The sequence below is a fragment of the Meriones unguiculatus genome, chromosome 1 (assembly GCF_030254825.1).
Source record: "Meriones unguiculatus strain TT.TT164.6M chromosome 1, Bangor_MerUng_6.1, whole genome shotgun sequence".
Lineage (NCBI taxonomy): Eukaryota > Metazoa > Chordata > Mammalia > Rodentia > Muridae > Meriones > Meriones unguiculatus.
This window is the reverse complement of record NC_083349.1, coordinates 143,881,235-143,903,198: the sequence shown is the minus strand read 5'-3', so window position 1 is coordinate 143,903,198 and position 21,964 is coordinate 143,881,235. Positions and strand designations below refer to the sequence as shown.

Genomic DNA, 21,964 nt, shown 5'->3' with positions numbered 1-21,964 from the left:
TTTCCCTGCAGATGGTACTCTTTGGGGAAATGGATGACACTTTGATGGAACAGCTGTCAGAAGCAGGTCACTGGGAACAGACCTTGAAGGGTATACCCAGCCTTAGTTACAAGCTTTCTCTGCTCCCTGGTCCACCATGATGTGAACTGTCTCTACCACGTGTTCTGGTAGGCATAAACAGTTGATGTGTCCTGCTTTTCCCACTGTAATGGGAAGAAACCTCTCTGAAACTGTGATCCAAAATTAGTTCTCCTTCCTTATGTATATGATTTCTATTGCATATTTGTCACATGGTACAAAAGTGACCAATACAGTACACTGTGTCCAGATCTCCTCCCTTTCACCTCTGCTTCCTCTCCCCATGTAGCCCAGACTAGCCTCTGATTCTCAGTCCCCATGCCTCAGCCTTCCTGAGCATGGTAAAAAGCCTGTGTCATAGTGCCCACCTCACCCTGGACATCTTTTTTTTCTGAGAGTCTTGTCTAGCTCAGGATGGCCTCAAACTCACTAAGAGGGTGACCTTGACCTCTGATCCTCCTCCATGGCCCCAGTGCTAGGAGTACAGGTATGAAACACCAGAGCAGTTTGCTACCTAGGAATGGAACTTGGGACATTGTTCATGTGAGGAGCCACTCCACTGAGTGGCATCTCCAGCTTCTCCTGGTTATGGTCTCTTTGGCTTGCTGGTCTTTAAACTGTTTCAAGATTTGTTCATTTCACACACATTAGCACTGTGCTTGGATGTACAATGTGTGCACCTAGCTCCTGTGGTGGTCAGAGCGAGCATCCGGTCCCCTGCAACTAGAGTCACATCATGTGCGCGCTGGGAATAAAGCCCTAGCCCTCTGGGAAAGGACGAGTCTAGAGTCCTCTCGACACTAGAGCTGTCTCTCCAGCCCCCTGAGCAGTTTCGGTGGAGCAAGTTACCCCTGTTCCTTTGGCCATGTGAGCACAGCAGGAAGACAGAGCAGAAAAGGAAAGGCTTAAGGCCCCCCACATTTGCAGTATGAGAAGGTCAGGCCTCTGAGAAGCCTACCAGTGTGGACATCAAAAAGGACGGATCAAGGAAATGGGAAGAAAGTCAGAGTTTGCCCCAGCAACGTACCAGGTAAAGACAAATTCCATTAGCTCAGGCCTCCTGCTCTTCTCAGCCATCCTTCCTGGGCACTACCCAGCCCCTCTTTTGGTGACTCATTTTTTTAATCACTTCCTTCAAGCACCCTTGGCCTTCTCGCCACTCTGGTCCTTCCAGGTACTCACCTGACCAAACTTCAGCTTTCTGTCTTTGTCAGGCTGGCTGAACCAGCAGGAGGAAATCACTCAGCCAGCCTGACAGGTTCTTCAGGAATCCAAAACCTCAGGCCTGTGATGGGCACAGGACAGTCTCTTCCAGTAGACTGGAAGCAGCTGAGCTGGCATCGCCCCACCTGCCCTCCTCTGATGACTGGGCCTGCACTTCCCAGACAAGAGGAAGTCATCATTTGGAAACCCTTGGCAGCCATCTGCAGAGCACAGAGCACAGTCTATCTCCTCGATGCCTCCCAGGGGAAGCTCTTTCAGTGCCCAAGCCCTAGGGTCCATCTGCTCTCAGAACAGAGGTCAAGCCAGGAGGGGTGATGTGCACTTATCTTGGCACACAGGAGGTGGAGGCAGGAGCATCATGAGTGCAAAGGCCTCCTTGGCTCATACTGAGCTTGAGAGCGTCTTGAGGTACAGGAAACCCTGTCTCAAAACACCAAAGAGCACACACACATCCCACACATAGAAAGAGAAATTGAATATTTAAAAAAAATAATTTGTGCTGTAGAGATGGCTCAGCTGTTAAGAGCACTGGCTGTTCTTCCAGAGGACTCGAATTCAATTTCAGCAGCCATATGGTATCTCCCAACCATTTGTAACTCCAATTCCAGGGGACCCATCGCCCTCTTCTGTCGTCCATGGGCATTGCATGCATGTGATGCAGACATACATGCAGGCAAAACACCCCTACACACAAAATGAAGATAAAAAGTCCTTTAAGAGAAGAATAATTTGGGCTGGAAAAATAGCTCATGAGTTGTTAAGAGCACATACTGCTTTCCAGAGGATTAGACTTTGGTTCCCAGCATCCAGACAGCTCACATCTGCTGCAAGAGGATCTGACACCCCTTCTGGCCTCCATGGACACTATATTCATGTTGTATACAGACATGAATGCAGGCAGAGTGCAGAACTTGTACATAAAAAATAAAATATTTTAAAAAGCATTGATATGGAACACTTTGTTTGATTTTGTAAATGTAATCTAAAAAGAAGTTTAAAAAAAAAAAGATAGTCTGCTTATATACTATGCCCAGAGGTCTGTCTTCTATGTGAATCTGGATATTGTTGACAATTAACGTTAACCATCAGCATGTGTGTGTGTGTGTGTGTGTGTGTTTGTGTGTGTACATGCACACATATTCATGTATGTGCCAGTGCATATATGCATGAAAGACAGGTTGTCTTCCTCTATTGCTGTCCATCTTTTTTTTTTTTTTTTTTGAGACAGGGACGCTAATTAAATCTGAAACCTGCTTCCTAGTCTCCCAGCAATCCCCAGAGATCTACCTGCCTCCACTCTTGCCTCCTCACTAGGGCAATGGGCATGTGCCATCACACCAGCTTTTAAGTGGGTGCCGTGGATCAGAACTGTTGACAGGGCAGCGACCTCTCCCCACTTGACAATGACCAGCCTGCCACAGTGTGGCTTTAATTCTTACTTCCCTAATGACTAATGCTGCTGGACTTTTTTTTCTTTCTTTTTATTATTATTATTTTATTTTTATTTTTTGGTGTTGTGCTAACCACCATTTGCAAGCTGGCCTCAGTCTAATGACCCCTAGAACCCTTATATGCATGTTTATCAATCCAGTGGCTTAATTCTCATTCCTTTCCCTCTCAATGACCTTACTCATTCCACAACCATCTCTTTCTTCTTTTCTTTCTTTCCTTTTCTTCTTTCTTTCTTTTTCTCTTTCTTTCTTTCTTTCTTTCTTTCTTTCTTTCTTTCTTTCTTTCTTTCTTTCTTTCTTTCGTTTTTCAAAACAGTGTTTCTCTGTGTAGCCCTGGCTGTCCTGGACTCTATTTGTAGATCAAGCTGACCTTGAACTTACAGAGATCCACCTGCCTCTGCCTCCCCAAGTGCTGGGATAACAGGTTTGTGCCATTGTGCCTGGCTCTTTTTGTTTCTAAAGATTATTTTAGGCTGGGCTGACCCATTTCTCCAGCCCCATGGTGAGTTTCAGCCCAAAATCTTGTCTTAGAGACCTAAACTTGTAGCCTGGTGATGGGGGTGTGCACCTTTAACTCCAGTGCTTGGGAGGCAGAAACAGCCGGCTCTCTGGATTTGAGGCCAGCCTGATTTAACAGAGGGAGTTCCAGGACAGCTAGGGATACACTGAGAAAACTAGTCTTGGGGGGAAAAAGCCAAACTTGGGGAGAAGAGCTAGAAAGATGGCTTGGTGGTTAAGCCTTCAGAGGACCTGACTTTGGCTTCTAGCAACTCACAACTGTAACTCCAGCTCTAAGACAGCCAGTGACCTCTTCTGTTCTCCAGAGGCACCCACACCTCCAAGCATTTATTCACATAGACACACAAGCATACACATAAATGACAATAAAAAATAAATCTTAAAAGCAAAAACAAAACCCCAAAACTGGCAAGATGGTTCATCAGGTAAAAGGCTCCTGTTGTCAAGGCTGATGACCTGAGTTCAATATGGACACCAACATAAAGGAAGGAGGAAGCTCCCACAACTCAGTGGCCCGCACACACCACACACACAAACAAATACACACGGAAAAAAAATGTTATTTAAAAATGGAGACACAAAATATAAAAATTAGCTGGATGTGGTTGTGCATGAACTTGGAAGGCAGAGACAGGTAGCTCTTGATGAATTCCAGGCCAGCCTGGTCTACACAGGGAGTTCAAGCGACATGGTGATACTGTCTCAAAGATAAAAGAAAATTGTTAAGTTCTAAGTAACTTTCATTAAGCTTGCTGTTATAATGGGTCTATTTTGCTATTAGTTATGTTTATCTATCTATCTACCTACCTATCCACCTGTTTACTATCTATTTGTTTAGGTTTTTCAAGACAGGGTCTCTCTGCATAGCCCTGGCTGTCCTGGAACTATGTGACTTGTAGCTTGGCCTCCAAGTCACAGAAATCTGCCTGCCTCTACCTCCTGAGTGCTGGGATTAAAGATGTGTGCCGATACACCCTACTTATGTTGATCTCTTAAAATTCCTGTCCTGTGGCAGAGCCCTCGCTTTACAAGGCATAAAATCCTGTGTTCAATCTGTGGGCTACCTATCGTTTTAGAGCTTGAGAAGCGGAGGCCAGAGAATCAGGAGCTCAAGACCAACCTTGGCTGCATGACACTATCTCAAAATAATTGAAAAAAATAGTATTTTAACGTTTAATATCTGTTTTCAGGTATGTGTGGGAGGCTTGGAATATGTCCCCTGAGGATGATGGGTACTACCGCTACTGTAAATCCACTGTCTTCCTTGGCTCTATCTGGCACAGCCCTGGCAGCTTATGATAACAAGACACATTTCCCCTGTGTCATTCCACCATGCAAAAGCTAAGACCTGGTTCTCAGAAGTTGATTTAAAATAATTTCATTGTTTGATTGATTGAATGTTCATGACACAAAGACAGAGTCTCTTTAGTTAGCCCTGGCTGTCTTAGAACTCACTATATAGACCAGGCTAGCCTCAAAGTCAGAGAAGTAATCCACTTGCCTTTGTTTCCAGAGTGTTGGCATTAAAGACATGTATCACCGTGCCTGGCTTAAAACTTTATTTTATTTATTTCAATTTACAGTATATTTGAGTGAGTAATACAAATTTTAATTTTACAAAGTGTGGGTGGCACACGCCTTTAATCCCACCACTTGGGAGTCAGGGGCAGGAGGATCTGTTGCTGGAGCCTGCTGGCAGAGTCAAACAGTTCCTGAGTGGGGGGTGAGGATTGAAAGAGAAGTCAAACTTGTTCACCTCCACCATTCGTCTGTGTGATCTTCACACAAGCAAAAGGGAAGTAACTTGGCAAAACATCCTGCCTATCACTGTCTCCAGGTGAAGGCCAGGGTGAAAACAAACAGCTCTCCACAGGTCTCCCTTTTTTATATTTTTAAAATTGACCATAACTTAAGAGTTATAGAGCAGAAGATTGTGCTTATCTTAGGTTGTCTCTCTTGAAAGATATATTCTTACCAAACGTGACTTAAAAGATGACCCCTTATCAAAATACCAAGCCTGAGAAACATTCACAGGAACCATAATAAAAGAAGGCTGTCAAACAACCTGAACCTGTTGTCCATTTGAAGGCTTAGCAAGAAACATTAAGTTTGAAGTGTGTATAAAAATGTTAATATTTCCACACAACAAAGGAGAATTTACACAGGCAGTTACAGGGCCTCCTAAGAGTTTCTGTGGCAAGCTTCCAAATATAGGTCTGCTGAAAACCAGAATCAGACCAAAGACCCATAGTCAGTCCTTTTTTTTTATCCTCCCGATTTTGTTGAGAATTGTCCTGATTACCAGACTAATCAAGTATGTATCTGTCTATTCTAGTCACATTGTATCTAAAAAGTTTCTCTGCACATCTTCTCCCAGAAGCAGAATGAAACAAAGGTGGGTCAGGAGCACAAGCCCAATACAGCTCTCAATTCACCATCAGGACAAAATTCATTATTGTCAGCAGCAGGAGCATCCTCCATCTGGGAAACAGCTCTGGCAAATCGCACCACCTTTTCTGGGATCCACCAAGCTCCTTTTGTATCCTGCAGAAAAACACAAACATGCCCTCTTCCTCATATTAATACAGGGTTGGGACCCTGCCGTATTTCAGTAATTGGATCTCCGCTTTACTTGGGTATAATAATCTTTGGTATTATGGTGCCACAATCAATCAGCCACAGAATGGCCTTGTATATCCACAAAAAATTTAAAATAAAGAGAGCATGATTAAGAGAACTCTGTGGTATTTGGGGATATGATCCCACCCTTTTGCAGATTTTAAACATACCCAATGACCAATTACCTATAACCAAGACATTTTGAACATGGTAAACTTATACATCCAAAACAGACAACAAAACACCTTGCTATTTGTTGAATCCGACTTTTATGACCACAGAAGCTTTGTAGCAGGATTAACCATTAGCTTTCTTACCAGAGAAACAGAGAGACTGCCTATTTTTTTTCTAGCTCGAGTGATTTTTAGCTGTTGCTTGATAATGCTTAGCAAATTTTGATTTCCATAATAAATGATCTTCTCCTGCTAAACATTTTCTTGCTAATTGCTTCCCGTCCCCTGGGCAGAGGGCTTCGGTAGGCAAGGATGCTAGCAGAGCTTGAGTAAAAGGTGCTGCAGGACCACATTGAGCACATCCAGTTTTCAATTCTTTTAATTATTTAAAAGGTATAGGAGCATGGACTCTCACCATATTACCCTGTCCATCAGTTTGCTCTATAATTGGAAAGCCATAAAACTCAGTTATATCTTCTTTTTATGCCTAGCTTGTTCTTCCTCCGACTCTGCAAGCTCATCAGAATCTAAGTTATCCTAAAAGTATTCTAACAAGGAATTATTATCATCAGGAGGGACATAAAACTCTTCCGGAGGAGCCGATGGCCTAATCTAATTTTATCTTGAAGCCTTCCATCTTTCCTCTTTTTCTTTAAGCCTTAAAGTTTCACTTTCTCAGTTCCATGCCGCATATACAGACTATCTCTAATTAAATTCCATACAAAAACAAAACAAAACAAAAAAAACAGGAGGCTACTGCCTTGTCCCATTGTTACTCTCAAATTTTACTTACCGTGCCCGTTTCTCTTTAGTTTATGATCCAAGCTTGCCAACACCGTGGTGTCCTTCACCGCTTCCCCTTATCTCAAGTCCCTGTTCAGGCACCCAACTGCAGAGACCACCGGCAGAGTCCAGCAGTTCCTGAGTGGGGAGTGAGGATTGGAAGAAAACAAAAAATAACACATATACACGAGCACAAAGCACCTTGATACAATGAAGGGGTTCATCCAGAAGTCAAACTTGATTAGGTTGACCACCTGTCTGTGTGAGGATCACAGACAACAGGAAGAGGACTTGGCGAAACATCCTGCCGATCCCAGTCTCCAACTGCAGGCCAGGGTGAAAACAAGCGGCTCTCCACAATCTGTGAGTTCCAGGCCAGCCTGGTCTGAGCAAGTCCCAGGACAGCCAGGGATACACAGAGAAACCCAGTCTCTAAAAACCAAACCAAACTAAACCAATTCAACCGCCCCCCCCAATAAAACCGTTACAAAATTACCTAATATCTACCCAACTTCTGTCTATTCAACCCCACCTTGTAATTTATTCTGTACACTCACTCCATCAGCAAATAACTTTGTGTGTTTTCATCCATACATGCCCCTTCTACTTGAGTGGTTGCAAAACTTGGGTCACTTCGCGGTTTCCTGGTTTATTACAGTGACTTCCTGTCTTGCTGTGGGCCTGGATTACAGCTGATTTCCGAGTCCTTCATTGCTGGAAAGCTAGGTTGCACCTGCTTTTTTAAATCTATTCGCTTATTTATTTTGGCTTTAGAAATTTTTACGGAAACGGGCACCTCAGTTTCTTGCCTAGCCGTTATTAAGGAAGCTGACAGAAAGCCCAACGAGATTCTGCACAACCAAAGTACTCTGAGAGCTGTCAGCCGCCGGCCCCGCCTTCCGGGGCTACGCCCCACAGCCCACCCGCTCGGCCCGATTCAAATCTAGCCAATGGCAGCGTGTAAACAAACTGTGACCACGCCCACTCCACGAATAATTTGGAGCTGCAGGGCGCGAAGCCTGTTTTATCTTGTGTGCGGAGGGGCGGGTGAGTGGGGGGCGGAGCCGTGGCCACGCCCCGAATCTTGGGCCAATCAAGGGCCAGGCTCCGCCCCTCGCACTTGCGGCGCTGAGGACCCCAGACCGGGCTAGGCTGTCCGCTGCCTGATTTTGCTGCAGGGAGTCTTGCGCTCCAAGCCGGCTTGGGCAAGCAGATGGTGTCTTGCAGCCACCGGCGAAGGGCATGGCTAGAGGACAGACGCTACATATGAATCGGCGGCTTCTTTTCCTTTCCTTCCTTTTTCTGGCCACCAAGACCCAGGTGGGAGTCTCGTGAAAACCTCTCCCCATCCCTGTTTAAAGCAAGCTGGAAAGGCAGGAGTGTTTCAGAAGCGGAGTCAGGCTTTTTGGTTATTGAAGTGTTCTATGCAAAAGAAAAAAAAATGCACCAATCGTATGCCAGCAGGTTTTCGGATACAGAAACAATTGGGGCGCAGTTTTAAGCTCCTACTGCCTGACAGGAGCCGCGGGGAAGTGTTTCTACTTTCAGAAGTAGAAAAATAAACGGAGTTGGGGAGGTGGAAGGGGCTGACGAGATGGGTCAGAGAGGATTTTGCCACCAAGCCTTGATCTGAATTTTATCTCCCGAAACCATGGGAAGGATAGAACCAACTCCTGTAAATTTTTCCGTCTCTGTCTGTCTCTCTCACACACAGTAAAATAGTACTAGGGGATGTGGTGCAGTAGGTAAAGTACTTAACCTAGCATGCAGGAAGCCCTGCTTTCATCCCTAACCCCACATCTTCCAGGCATGGTGGGGGACGCTGTAATCCGGGGGGTGAGGCTGGAGGGTCAGGAGTTCCACGTCGTCCTTGGCTGCACAGTAAGATGGACGCCCCGATAGGCTGGAGAGACTGTTTAAATGAAGCCATTGATACTTTTTGTAGACAGATGGCTCTGATGAGGTTCTGACGGGTGGGAGCTGGGCTATAACAAGCTGGGTTTCTGGGAGCTGAGGCATGTGCAGAAATGTGTAAGAAAGGAGGGCCTCACCTGTCCACAGCAAAAACAAGGGACTTTGACCTTTCCTTTCTCACTATATTGTCATAATAAAACAATGAACCCAGTCTGCTGGCACAGGCCTGTCCTCCCTGATGCTAGGGAAGCTGAGGCTGGAGGATGGAAAGTTCAAGGCCTGAACTTCAGCAACTTAGACTTTGTCAGAAGAAAAAATGAAAACGAGAGCTAGGTGTGGTGACTAGAGCACTTGCTGTGTGAGGGCCTAGGTTGAGGTTAAGAAAGAAAAAGGACAGTAACGATCTGTACTCTTTTTTAAAAGAGATTTCCTTCTCCACCTCCTCCTTCCCCTCCTCATTAAGACAGGGACTCACTATGAAGGCTGGTCTTAAACTCAGAGACACACCTGTTTCTGCCTCCTGAGTGCCAGAATTAAAGATGTGCTGGGTCTTAGCACATAGATTTGATATGTGGCTGAACTTTTTTTAAAAGTTATTTATTTTTAAATTATGTGTATGTGTGCCTGTTTGAATATATACACATGCATTCCAGTGTCTAAGGAGGCTAACAGGGCATGCGCCCTCCTGGGACTGGCTGTCTAACATGGGTGCTGGGAACAGAACTTGGGTCCTCCCATAAAAGTAACCCAAACTCTTTAGCCACAGAGGTGTTTCCAGTCACTGATCCTAACCCCTTCTGATCCTCCTGCCTCTACCTCCAGAGCTGGGATTACAAGTGTGCACCACCATGCCTAGTATATATGGAGTTGGGATGAACTCCAGACCTTTGTGCACGACAGGAAGATACTGCCCAGTGAGTTTAAAATAGCACAGACACTTGTCATCAGATCTGAAGCCTGGATGGCTTTCAGGGATGCCCAGGGAAGACAGACATTTGATTGCCAAGGGCTGTGTCAACTATGACTCAGCTTGGGGACTGGGTTGTTTTGACTCCTCCACACCCAGCCAGGGACTTCAAGTAGCATGTGTTCAAAAACCCTCTCAGAGGTCTGGGATTTTAGCCATAGACAATATCTTTTCAGCAAACCTTTGTTTTTGAAGCAAGATCTTATGTAAGGCTTTGAACTTGTTGTTCTATCAGAAGATGACTTTGAACATATAATCCTCCTGCCTCCACCTCCCTAGTGCTGGACATTGCTGACCTACATGACCACAGAGGGTTTACAGTGTTGAGGGTGGAACACAGGGCTTCCTGCATGCTAGGCAGGCATTCCACTAGCTGAGCTGCATCCCCAGCTTATTTTCCCTTTATGAAACATGCTCTCCCCCATGCTGCCCAGGCTGGCCTTGAATGCTTAGCAATCTTCTTGTTTCAACCTCCGAAGGGCAGGATAACAGGCATGTTCCACCATACCCAGCAATATACTTTTGAGACAGTGTTTCTCTGTGTAACTGTCCTGTCCTCTGTAGAACAGGCTGGCCTTGAACTCCTGCCTGCCTCTGCCTCCAGAGTGCTGGGATTAAGGGCATGCACCACCACTGCCTGTTTATGCCTGCTCAGATGCCTGTGTACCGTGTGTGCAGTACCTGAGGGAGACTGAAGAGGGTGTCTGACCCCCTTGGAAGAGATTTTACAGATGGTTGGGAGCCACCATGTGGGTCCATGGAACCCATCTGAGTCCTGTAAGAATAGCCAATGCTCTTCACCACTAAGCCATCTCTCCAACCCCAGGAAACCTTTCTTGTGTCCTAAGTGTTGGCTACCACCCTAGGGGTGAGAGATCCATCACAACACAGCAGAAATACCTGGACTCTAGCCAGACATGGTAGCACAGCACTTAAAATCTGAAGCAAGGAAACAGCCAGTTCAAAGCCAGCTTGGGCTACGTGGCAAGAACTCTTTCTCAAAACATTAAAGTAAATATAAGAGTAAAATCTGGTGCTTGTAGAGCACGTAGGTCTAGTAGGGAAACAGGCTATGACTTGCGTGCTCCTTGCCTTGCCTAGGCTGGGTGGGAGGCAGGAGGAGCAGGGGAGTTCAAGGCTCCCACTGAATTCCTAATGCAGGAAGTTAGAGCACATTTCCCATATGAATGAATGTACGAACTCATGCCGTCAACCCCTTGGCCTCAAGTCATCTAGGTCCTTGTGTGTCCTGCCTCAAGTTCTGAGCTTTCTGGCGCTGGGAGTGCTAATGGACACCAAAGTGCCACCTAGGTCAGGTCACTTTGCACAAGAGGGCATTTTCAGCAGAGGTTGGGACCCACTTCCTGGATGCAGGATCATGGGCAAAACACTTCCCTTTTGAGAGCCAAAGCCACATTTCTAGATGTGTGATGACATCTAGATGTGGGAGGTAACCTCTCCTGTGGGCGAGTTGGGAGACTTTTTAAGATAGGAGCTCAGGTAGGCCAGGCTGGTGCACACCTCAGTAAAGCTCAGTACTTTACTGCTTCTCCCAGGTGCAGCAATTCTGCAGGTTCAGCCCTCTGAGGGCAAGTCTGATCAGAAACACCGGCAGGCCAATCCACTCGGCCAACAAAAATGAAAGCATGTGCACACTGCTGGCTTCCTAAATGGTCCACACACCTCCAGTGGCCTGCGAAAGACCACTGTGTGCGTGAGAGCGAATGTTCTCAAGGTGTCCACTTCTACAATGGACTTTACCAAATCACCATATAATGGCAGCAGCTGGCAAATCCTTTTTTTTTTTTTAATGATGGCTCCAAAAAAATGGGCCTATCGCTTCAAAAAAATATTTATCATGCTGGGCAGTGGTGGCACACACCTTTCTTTACTCCTGGCACTTGGGAGGCAGAGGCAGGCAGAGCTCTGAGTTCCAGGCTAGCCTGGTCTACAGTGTGAGTTCCAGGACAGCCAATGCTACAAAGAGAGAAGCCCTTGTCTCAAAAAAACCAAAAAAATAAAAATAATAAATAAATACATACACACACACACGCAGAGCTCAAAGGACAACTCGTGGGTGCTCTTAGTTCTCTCTACCGAAGTGGGTTCTGGGCATTTACCTCATATTGCCAGGTCTGGTAGCAAGCGCCCTTACACACTGAGCCATGGCAGTACCTCGACTTCAGCATTTCAGAACACAGAATATAGAAGCACAGAGATTAAGTTATTCACATCACATCACACAGCAAACAAGAGGCAAAGGCCGGTGTGAAGAGGGGCCCGCTCTGATTCAGAGCCCGTAAACCCCAGCCTCCTACAGTTTTCATTGTTGAACCCGGACCTCCACATACTAGAAAACCACTCTCCTCACTTAACTATATTCTTAGAACTCAAAATAGCAATTATAAAATATATACAAGTCAAGCATAGTGACAACACACAACTGTAATCCCAACCCCTGGGGGGTGAAGGCAGGTGGAGCGTGAGTTCCGGCCCAGCCTGTGCTCTGTAGCAAGACCTCTTCTGAAAAAAGGAAAACCAAACAATCAGATGTATGCTGAAATTAATATTACGGCTAGTGCCAGGATGAGATCACCAAAAAGGCTTATAAAACAGATCAATCTGTCGTTTATACAACACACGTTTATTTGATACCTACTGTGTGCACCAGGTTTTCTAGGGCCCCGGGAGAAACAGAAGGGTATGTGAGAACTGAATTTTAAGTCACCAGACCAGTGCGGTCCAGGAAGGAAGGCCGGAGAGGTCTGGGGACGCGCCGCGCAGGGAGAAAATGCCCGCTCACCAAGAACTCTGTAAATAGACCTGTGAATCCAAGCGTTGCTCAAAGGATTCTGAGTTTCGGATCTGCGCGGCCCGCCAGGCATGACGCAGGGTCTCTACCAGGGCTGACCACGGTCCCTGCGCTACAGCGGCTCAAAATCCCCAGGCTCGAAGACACTTGATTTGCCACGCATGGAGTCCTGGTCACCCCCCACCCAAGTCCCCATCTCCTGGCAACTTCTGGGTCCGACGAGGGGTAGCATCACTGTCCCATCTCCTTCGCAAGTCTCGACTGCGCTACCTTTGCACGTCTTCTGAGGTGCCCTGGGGCGCATCCTTCCGAAGAGGCCACCATTTTGGGCCAGGGCGCACAATGCTGCCTCCCTAGGCGCAGGGACAGGGGCGCGCACGAAGCCTTCAGCTGCTCTTCCACCGCCACCGAGCCTAACGCCAGCTCCAGGTTGTGAACTCACTGCACCTCAGCCGAGCAGGCGCTGTGGCAGCCCAGCCGTGCCAGGAGGAGGGGGCGGTGCCGCCACTCCGTGCTCCCGCCCACAGAGTGTGCCCCTGCTATTGGATACCAGATCTGCCGCTCTAACTCTTCTCGCTACTATTGGTTGTATACTACAATAGAGGCGGAGCCTCACATGGCTCCTCCTCCTAGCCGGGCGGAGGGGAGGAAGAGGAGGAGGAGGAAGAGGAGGGGGGGCGGGACACAAAACCAGCAAGGTTTTTTTTTTTTTTTTTGCATTTAATTAAAAAAAAATTTTTTTTTTTTTTTTGCATACCCGAGGGGCGCTCCCCGGAGCGGGGCGCGGGGCCGGGCCGCGCGGGGCCGCTTCGTTGCAAGGGCGGCGGCGGGCCCGGGCGCAGCGGAGCCGGGCCCCGCCATGCGATCAGGCAGTGCGTTGACCGGCCCGGCCGGCCGGCCCCTTCTGGGTCCTCCCTGTGCAGCCCGTGCGGGGCCGTCCCGGAGACCCCGCGCCGACGGCTGCTCAAACATCAGGGTGAGTTTCTCACAATGTAGCAATTTCTCTTTAAATCTCTTAACTCTCTCTACCTGAGAGTCCGGGCTGTGACAGGGCGCAAAAGCGAGGGGGGGAGTGGGGCTCGGCGGCGAGGGTGTGTGTGTTGGGGGGGAGAGCCAGAGCTGGGGCCGAACCCACTCCCCCCCGACACTCCACACTCAGCCCCCCAACCGGGGCGCAGCGCCTGCTGCCGCTGCTTAGACTAGATTTTTTTTCTCTTTCTTTTCTTTTCTTTTTCTTTTTTTTTTTTTTTTTTTTTTTTTTTTTGGTGATCGGCGCCCACCACTATCCGCGCACCCCCATCCTAGGTCTCTCCCGCCACCGCCGCCACCCCGATCTTGCAAGGCTCTCCCCCTTCATTGCGCCCGGATCTCCAACCTTGCGCCCCGGTTCCCTACGGGGTCCTTCCCGGGGTACAATGTAACGGAGAAGAGGGGCGGGCGCGAACGTCCCACGGGGGGAGGGGCGGGGACCCCCCCGCCCGTCTTAAGGACCCCCTTCCCTCCTCGTGCTCCCCGCCTTTTCTGGGGAAAGGCGAGGGCCATGAAGGAGCAGCTGAATCCATCTCCTCCCCCTCCTGTCGCGCGTCCCGTGCGCCCCCTCCCCAAGTGCTTCTTGGGGGTGCCTGGGAGAATCGGGGGTCCTCTGCAGGCTTGTAGGCAGGGAGGAACTGGGTAGCAGGCCACTGGGTCTCCCCTCTCCATCGCCCCTAAACAATGAGGAGTTGACTTGGTTCCCCTACTCCCGGCAGGGAGCGGAGAGGACCCCCGCCCCCTCAGCTGGCTGGTCCTGTAGGGGGCCTGTTCTTGGGGATCAAAGGGAGGGAAAGGGGGAGCCTCCACGCCTGTCACCTCCTGGGATTTGGGGTGTCCCCTGAGCTCCAACTCCGTGGGCCTGGGAATGGAAGGCACCAGGCCCAACCCGGGCACCGCGCTCCGGGTGGTGACCTTTAGACAAAGGCAGTCTTCTCCCCGGGGTGATCCCGGCCAGGTCCCTGCGGAGGGCGTCCAGGCCGTGGGCTCGGAGGGTGATGGGTGGGGTGGGATGGGATGGATGGGTGGGTGGGTAGGTGGAGGAGGTTTGGGACCATCTGGTTTTCCCATCGCCTTGGCTTCCCCTTGGCTGCTTCCGCGGCCTCCTGTCACCGGCAGCCGCGGGGAGACAAGGGACCAGGGAGCTGCCCAGTCAGGCCTTGGGCCTCCGCCAGCGGGAGGACCCGGCGACGAGCCGCGGGAGGGCGCGGGCTCCGGCGTCCGCGGTGATTGGAAGGCATAGTGGCTCCTTCCTCTCCGCGCCCCTTTGTTTTGCTTTGTGGTTCTGAGCAGCTGAACGTCCCTGGAGGTGGGGTCAGAGGCTGCCGGGTCAGCTCTGCAGGGGAAGTATGGGTGACGGGGTCCTCTGAGGTCCCCAGCCTTTGCGCCTGCATTTGGCACCCCACCCCACATCTTAAACCTTCACCCCTTTTGTCGCTCCTCCAACATAGTGTAAGAATCTCTGGGGGTGGGGTGGGTGTGGAGAACCCCGAGACCCAGGGCTGAAAGTCGGAGCAGCTCTTTGGCACACTAAAGGCAATTCTGACCCCAGCCCCCAAGATGAGGAAAGAGGGAAGCCAAGCTTAGAGACCACCCCTTTCCCCTGCCCCACGGGACTTATCAGTTGTTTACCTCAGTACCCTGCCTTCCTCTGTAGCTCCCCCACCTCCCAGAAGCCGGAAATAACCACTCTCTACCCGGGATTGGCTACTGGTAAATACTTTCTACCCCGGCTACGGTCTGAGGAGTGAGTTCCAGTGAATGTTCCCATTTTCCAGGCAGACTCACTGAGGTCTAGAGTAGGTAAGGGGCTAGCTTAAGGTCACACAATTCTGGTCAATTGGAGCCCCAGTTCACAACGTCCTAGAGTTTGCCCAGTCTAGCTCAAACCCGGTTGGCTTCCCCTTCTGAGTACTTTGCCCCTTTGACTTCAGTGGACCTGGGTTTTTGGAACGCTCTGCCAGATGTTTTCCCCTGAGGGTTGGGTTGGCAGAGGAGGGTGAAGGCTCAGCACTGTCTGGTGTGTGGGGAGCAGGGGGGAGTCAGGTCTAGCTGGATGAAGGCTTGTCGTGGTTTGGGACCTAGCTCCCCTGTGACCCACCACTTCATCTGATCGGGACTTGGCGTGATTGCTGTCCCTTGACTGTAGAGAGGGAAGCTGAACAGTCTGACTGGCCTGTTACAGTGGTTTCTGCTCCTCTGGCCTGGGACCCACATGGTATCTCGATACAGCTGACAAAGAACTTGCATCTCGGGCCAGCCCTAACCTTAGGCAGGTCTGTACCGTCTGGCTCAGTCTCCTCCCAGCACACGGTGAAAGCGAACTTTCTTTGACCTGACCTGGAGTAGCTGGAAGTGTGTTTGGTCTTGGATGTTTGGGATAGGGGTGGTGTGAGGGGTCGGGGTGGGGTCGCGCTCCATGCTAAGGTGACTAGAGAGAGAACGGATGGCCCAACACACTCTTGTTCCAGCCCGGGGGTGTACTCCCTGGAGGGAAGTGCTGCTGGGCCCCAGCTTCCCCAGAAAAGGGGGTCATGGAGGTGGTGTCCTTTTTACAGGAAAGTAAACTGAGGCCAGGGCGTGTGCTTCAAAGTTGTGCTGGCCAGGTTGCAGCACTGGGCCTGATTATAGGGGTATTGGGAGATCCATGCGCCCCCACTGATCTTCCCCTTGGTTAGGGTAACCCTGGGGCGGGTGGGCATGCGGGCGGGGACACTGACCTCTGAGATTCTGTGCCCTGAGAGGAGGTGCCCATTTGGGGACAGTGGGAGAAACTGCTTGCTTGCTTTCCTTCCCAGAAGCCTCTGGCACCTTTGCCAACCTTCTGGAGTAGTGGGGGTGGGGGTGTCTTAAGAAGGACCAGGAGTCAGCATCAAGCCTTCAGCCCCCCCCCCGGGGGGGGGGGGATAGCGGGAAGGAGGTCCTCCAGCCCTGAGGCCCGGCCACCAGCCAGCCTTCCAGGAGGATCCCCCCCTCCTTCCTCCCCCAGGCTTCCTTGACTCCTAGTCTCAAGAATGCAGAGGGCTGCCGCTGGGGGATGTTAATTGGAAACAGGAAAACATGGCATTCCTTCGAAGAAGCCTGGGCTGTAAGCAGCTAGGCCTGCCATTTTCCCTCTCCCATCCTGCAGGGCAGGGGCTGCCTTGGGAGGGCCAGGTCATCTCCTGGTTTCCTTCTCTGATTCTTGGATGCAGCCCCAAGCATCCGCCTTGCACCTGGCTCCCTCTGCCCAGCAGGGTCATCTGCCCTTCTCCCTCTGTTCAGTTTTTAGTTCTGGTGTTTTGGTTTTTGTTTTGTGGGCAGCTATGAAGGATACAGCCACACCATAGCCTCAAGCAAGGTCCTCAAGGAACCCCTCCTCCCCTCCTTCCTTCTCTGCTTATAGCAGCCCCTGTTTGACTGTTCCCAGTTGACTGAAGCCTTTGTGTCTCCAGGACAGCCAAGTCCCCCATGAGAGGGCCTGAGGAGCTTTCTGAAGGCATTTTTAGTTTGGAGACTGTAATTTTTTGTATGAGTTATGTGTATTGGAGGGATCTGGCTGGTGGCTGAGGAGGCCACCAGTGTCTTTGTTTCTTCTATTGTTTCCAGTTAAACTTGCTGGGGCTGAGGGCCAGGCCCTGGGATCAGTGCTGATGCTGGAACCCAGGTCAGCAGGAGAATGGATGGGCTCCTTGCTGCAGGGTTGATTACTTCTGTCTGAGTGGCCTGAGACACACCAAGGAGGAAGTTTATGCTGGCTTGCTCTCCTCCCTGTTTCTGATTTTTGTTTATTTGTTTTGGTTTTGTTTGTATTTATACCCATGTGTGGGTACACACTTGTTGAGTGCTGTGAACAGCTTGCAGGACTCTGGTCTCTCCTATCATGTGGATCCCACAGATTGAACTCTTGTCTGCATCAGGCTTGGCAGCCATCACCTTTACCCTCTTGCGGTATCTCGCCAGTCCTCACTCCCTCCCCCCTCGTTTTTGTGTTTTGACTTTTTGGCTTTTTGGTTGTTTTGTTTTTGAGACAGAGTTTCTCTGTGTAGCCCTGGCTGTCCTGGACTCCCTTTGTAGACCTGGCTGGCCTCAAACTCACGAACATCTGTCTGCCTCTGCCTCCCTTGAGCCCAGGGGATCAAAGGTGGGTACCACTGCGCCCAGCCATTTCCCCCTTTTTTTTTAAAGACAGGGTTTCACTTAGCTCAGGCTAGCTTTAAGATGACCCTGAATGTCGCACCCTCCTGCCTTTTCCTCCAATTGCTGAGATTCTGTCACCCCAGGTTCATATTCTGAAGTGATAAATACAAAAAGGACATATTAAAACAACTGAAACAGAAAGCCCTGGTTGTTCTCCTGCCTTCCGTCCGTCCCCCAGCTTCCTCCCCAGGGACAATGTCTCAGCTCTGGCGCTCTGTGGAGAAGCTTGCTTTGTACAGCTCGTACCTTGTACTCCAGTTGTTCTGCCCTTTGCTTTTTCACCTTTATCTTCCTAGAACACCTTCTGCGAGGCTCCTCCATCTTTTGTATGCTCTGTGGTATTCCACTGGCTAGACAAACTGTTTCCTGTGATGGTGTGGCTGAGTTACCATGTGCTGCCAGCCTGCTGGATCAAGGCGTGGGATTTGTCTTCTGGTAGCTCTCGGAGCATCTGGGATGCTGCACTGTAAGGAAGTCATTCTCCATCCTGGCTGTTCACATCCAGCCTGTCTGCTGAGCTGCCTTAACAGGCATCACAGTATTTTTGCCGCATGGCATCTTTGTTTCATTCTCCTACTCATGGCCTGCATCATGTGTAGTTGTGCAGGGCAGAATTTTGTCTCTGGAACCCAGCTGTGGCTCTGAATTTCAAGTACTTCACCTCGCTACCCAAATGGGGATTGCTGCCTCTAGATCTGTTTCTCTTCCTTTATGAAACCCAGGACCAGCCTTAACTGGTAACCATGAGGGAAGGCACCTCAGGTTAAGCTCCTGAGTCACTCTGGAGTCTATCCATCTCAGCCTGTTCTTTTGCCATGCAGCCTTTTCAACCCAGCTGGGCTGGGAATTCTGTAATGGACAGACACAAAACATTTCTCAGAGCTGGATCTAGAACCCAGGGTCTCATTGTGTGATAGTGAGCCACACTCCAGCCCCTCACTAGAGGATTCTAGGCAGGTGATGTACCACTGAGTCACTCCCTTTTATTTTAAAATAAAAGTCACATCTTTTAAATTTTGTTGCCCACATAGTTCTTGAACATTCTAAAAAATATTTATTTTCATATCTATGTCTGTACAGGGTTGTATGTGTATGAAGGTCAGAGGACAGTTTCACCTTCCATCTTGTTGGAAGTCAGGTCTCTCTTACTGTGTGCCCCTGTTCTGGATACTCCAGACTGGTCCGCCCAAAAGCTTAGGGAAGGCTCCTGCGTCAGCATTCCTGTCTCACCATAGGAATGCTGGCATTACAGACACCCACCACCTTGTCTGGCTTTTACATAGGGTCCAGAGACTGAGTTCAGATTGTGTTACACAGCCATCTCCATGTCCCAAGGCTTTGAACCCCTTTTTTGTTCAGCTCCTCAGTAGTTAGGATGACCAGTCTATGTCATGACATCAGGGTCTTCTTATTTCTTGCAAATGTTGTGCCATTGAGCTCCACCCAGCCCCCCACAATTGGCATTTTATTTTATTTTATGGTGTGTGTATGTGAGTGCACAAGTGTGTATGAGGTGTGTGTGTGTGCACATGTGTGTGCCAGTGCGGAGGGCAAAGGGAGGCACCAAGTGTCCATCTTTCTCCTCACCTTCTTCTTCTGAGGCAGGTTGGAGCTAGATGGAGCCACGAATCCCTGTGTTCTGTCTCCCTCCATTCCTGTCCTTCAATTCTAGGCTTAGAACTTCTTGTGTGGTCACACCCACTTTTTATTTCAGTTCTAGAGCTCTGAGCCCAGGTCCTCTTCCACAGAGAACACTTTTTGCCTGCTGAGTCCCTCCCCGGCTGGGGTCTTGCATGCACTTTGTTGTTTGTTGTGTCTGTGGGGTGCTGGAGTGAGTCTTACATTTATTTATGTGTTTGTTTGTTGTGTCTGTGTAGGTACTGGCCTGTCACGTGAATGTGACTTCAAGTTGAAGGAGTCAGTTTTCTCCCTCCACCTTTTGGGACCTGGGTATCAGATTTAGTTCATCAGGCTTGGCAATATTTTTCTTTTTAAGGTTTTTTGTTTTGTTTTGTTTTTTGTTTTTAGTTTTTAATTTCATGTACATGGTCTCACTATGCAGCCCTGGCTGGCTTGGAACTCGCTATTCTAGTCCAGACCCATCTCAAACTCAGAGATCTGCCTCCTGAATACTAGGATTTAAGACATGCACCTCCAAGCCTGGCTGAAAAAAAAAGGTTACTAATGGTACAGGCGTCTATAAAATGTTTTAAATTACATGTATTCATGTAGAGGTTAGAGGACAAGTAGTGAGGAATCAGTTCGTTCCTTCTACCATGTAGGAATTCAGGTCACAGTGTCACCAGGCCCAGTGTTGGCACCTTAGGTGCAGGGCACCATGGGAGGGGCCACATACCGTCCGGCCTCAGTTGCCGTCTTGCTAACGGAGCTCCCGACCCTCCTTGGATGTGAAGTTTAAATGGCTGAATTACAGAAGGCTTCCAGCGTAGGCCCTGCTGAAGGAGGCTCCTGGTCTCCCTTTGTTATAATTATTTACACCTTTTGATTTTTTTTTTAACTACTTTTATTTTTAAATTACACACATGTGGGAAACTGTGGGAGTTGTGCACATGAGTACAGCATCCGGGAAGGTCAGAGGTGTAAGATCCCTCAGAGCTGGAATTAACAGCCAACTGTGAGCCAGCTGAAGTGGGTGCTCAGGAGTGACCGTGGTGAACTTGAGTCCTCTGGACACACGGTACACTCTTAACCTGTGGGCCATCTCTCCAGCCCTCAGGTCTCACTTTCTGTTACAGAACAGAGTTCAAAGTAGCATAGCCTGCCCAGAAGTTCCCAGAATGGTTTTCTTCTGATCCTTTCGGTCAGGTGCCCTCTTATACACTGCGTTAGTCACTTTTAACTCTTTGCTGGGGAATTTCTGCTCACTTCTCAGTGGTATCATATTCTAACACGTGTTGTTATTTACTGTACTGTTTCGGGGTTCCAGACTGTGATCACCTTTTCCAGGAAATGTCCTGTGCTGTAAAAGGGGTGGCATTCCGTTTATTTCTCAGGTAGGGAATACAGAGCACAGGGCCTGTGAGGTTTGGCTCGCTTATCCATTCTCTGAGTTCCCCATTTTGGGACTTCGGTGATTTCTCTGTCTGATTGCCTAGGTTTGGTGGTTTGCACCTTGGATGCATGGAGTGTGGGGTGCAGGTTCTGATGGTGGGGAAAGAAATTGTTCCCATTAGCTGGGCCTGGTGGTGTGGGCACCAAATCCCAGCTGCGTGAGAGGTTGAGGCAAGTGAACCCTGAGTAAGTCCTACCTGGGCTACAGAGGAGGTTCAAGGTAAGCCTGAGAAACTTAGAGAGACTTTGTGTGAAAAATAAGCAGAGGAACCGCGATGAAGAGTAGCAGTATCGAGCCTCGAAGCTCCCAGTGAGAGGCTGGAGCCCTGACCCTGCAGCATGTGTGAGACTCTGTATTTGATCCATTGTAACACACACACACACACACACACACAAAACCAGTACATGATTTCAAATAAAGGCAAAAAGATTTGTTCCCAAGGAGCAGTGGGAAAAGTGGGCCGGTAGCCTCTGTGTGAACTGTCCCTTGGGTGACCCAGTCAGCTGCCTGGGGTTTAGACCTGGCCCTGCCCCTTCTAACTCTGTGGCTAGGTGACAGGGCTGGTCTTTCCTCTCAGCCTCGGGTAGGGAACCGGAAGCGTGAAAATAATAAGACCGGCTTCTCTCGAGAACCCCATTGTTAACCGCAGTCTTGAGTAGCCAAGTTTTCCACGCGTGCCAGGCTTCGTACCAGCTCTGGGAGTGGAGTGTGTTGCTTGTAGCTGATGTAAGTGTTCTAGAGACGGGGACAGGGTCGTTCTTTCTGCAGTTTGATTGGGTCAGAGAAATAAGTGGTTGATGACTCAGGTCCCCCACCCCCACTCCACCCTGGCTCGGCCGCCTCTTCACCCTTCCTGTTGCCGGCTCCGTCCTTTCCTCTGCTTGGAGGGAACTCATGATTCTTGGGTGACTCTTGTAAGGCTCAGCGGCCCAGGCAGCTGAGGTGCCTGTTTAAGGCTGAGGGACTATTATTAATGACCCCAGGGACCTTGAAAGAGCCCACGGGGGAGCCTTGTTATCGCAGCGTTCCGGGGTTCCCCTAGTACCCTGAATCAGGTCTGGGCACTTCTGCAGCTTGTCTGCCCAGGTGCGGGGTAGGCTGGCTTCCACAGTTTGAGCCTCACCAGTGTGCTGGACCTTAACC

The 21,964-nt window shown here is 49.4% G+C and overlaps 1 protein-coding gene and 1 long non-coding RNA gene across 3 annotated transcripts in view; one reads left to right on the top strand and one right to left on the bottom strand.

Annotated features, from left to right (window-relative positions):
- Positions 1-4,816: 4,816 nt before the first annotated feature.
- LOC110555203 (uncharacterized) lies at positions 4,817-13,049 on the bottom strand. The gene is made up of 3 exons (XR_009586349.1): positions 12,388-13,049; positions 6,858-6,985; positions 4,817-5,816 (listed from the first exon to the last, which is right to left on the bottom strand). It is a non-coding gene; the product is annotated as an uncharacterized LOC110555203 (long non-coding RNA).
- Positions 13,050-13,331: 282 nt separating this feature from the next.
- Bicra (BRD4 interacting chromatin remodeling complex associated protein) overlaps positions 13,332-21,964 on the top strand; it is a 72,733-nt gene continuing 64,100 nt past the window's right edge. For both annotated transcript variants that reach the window (XM_021648305.2, XM_060367823.1), the window contains exon 1: positions 13,332-13,516. The gene's annotated coding sequence lies outside the window, so the exon portion shown is untranslated. The remainder of the gene's footprint in view (positions 13,517-21,964) is intronic.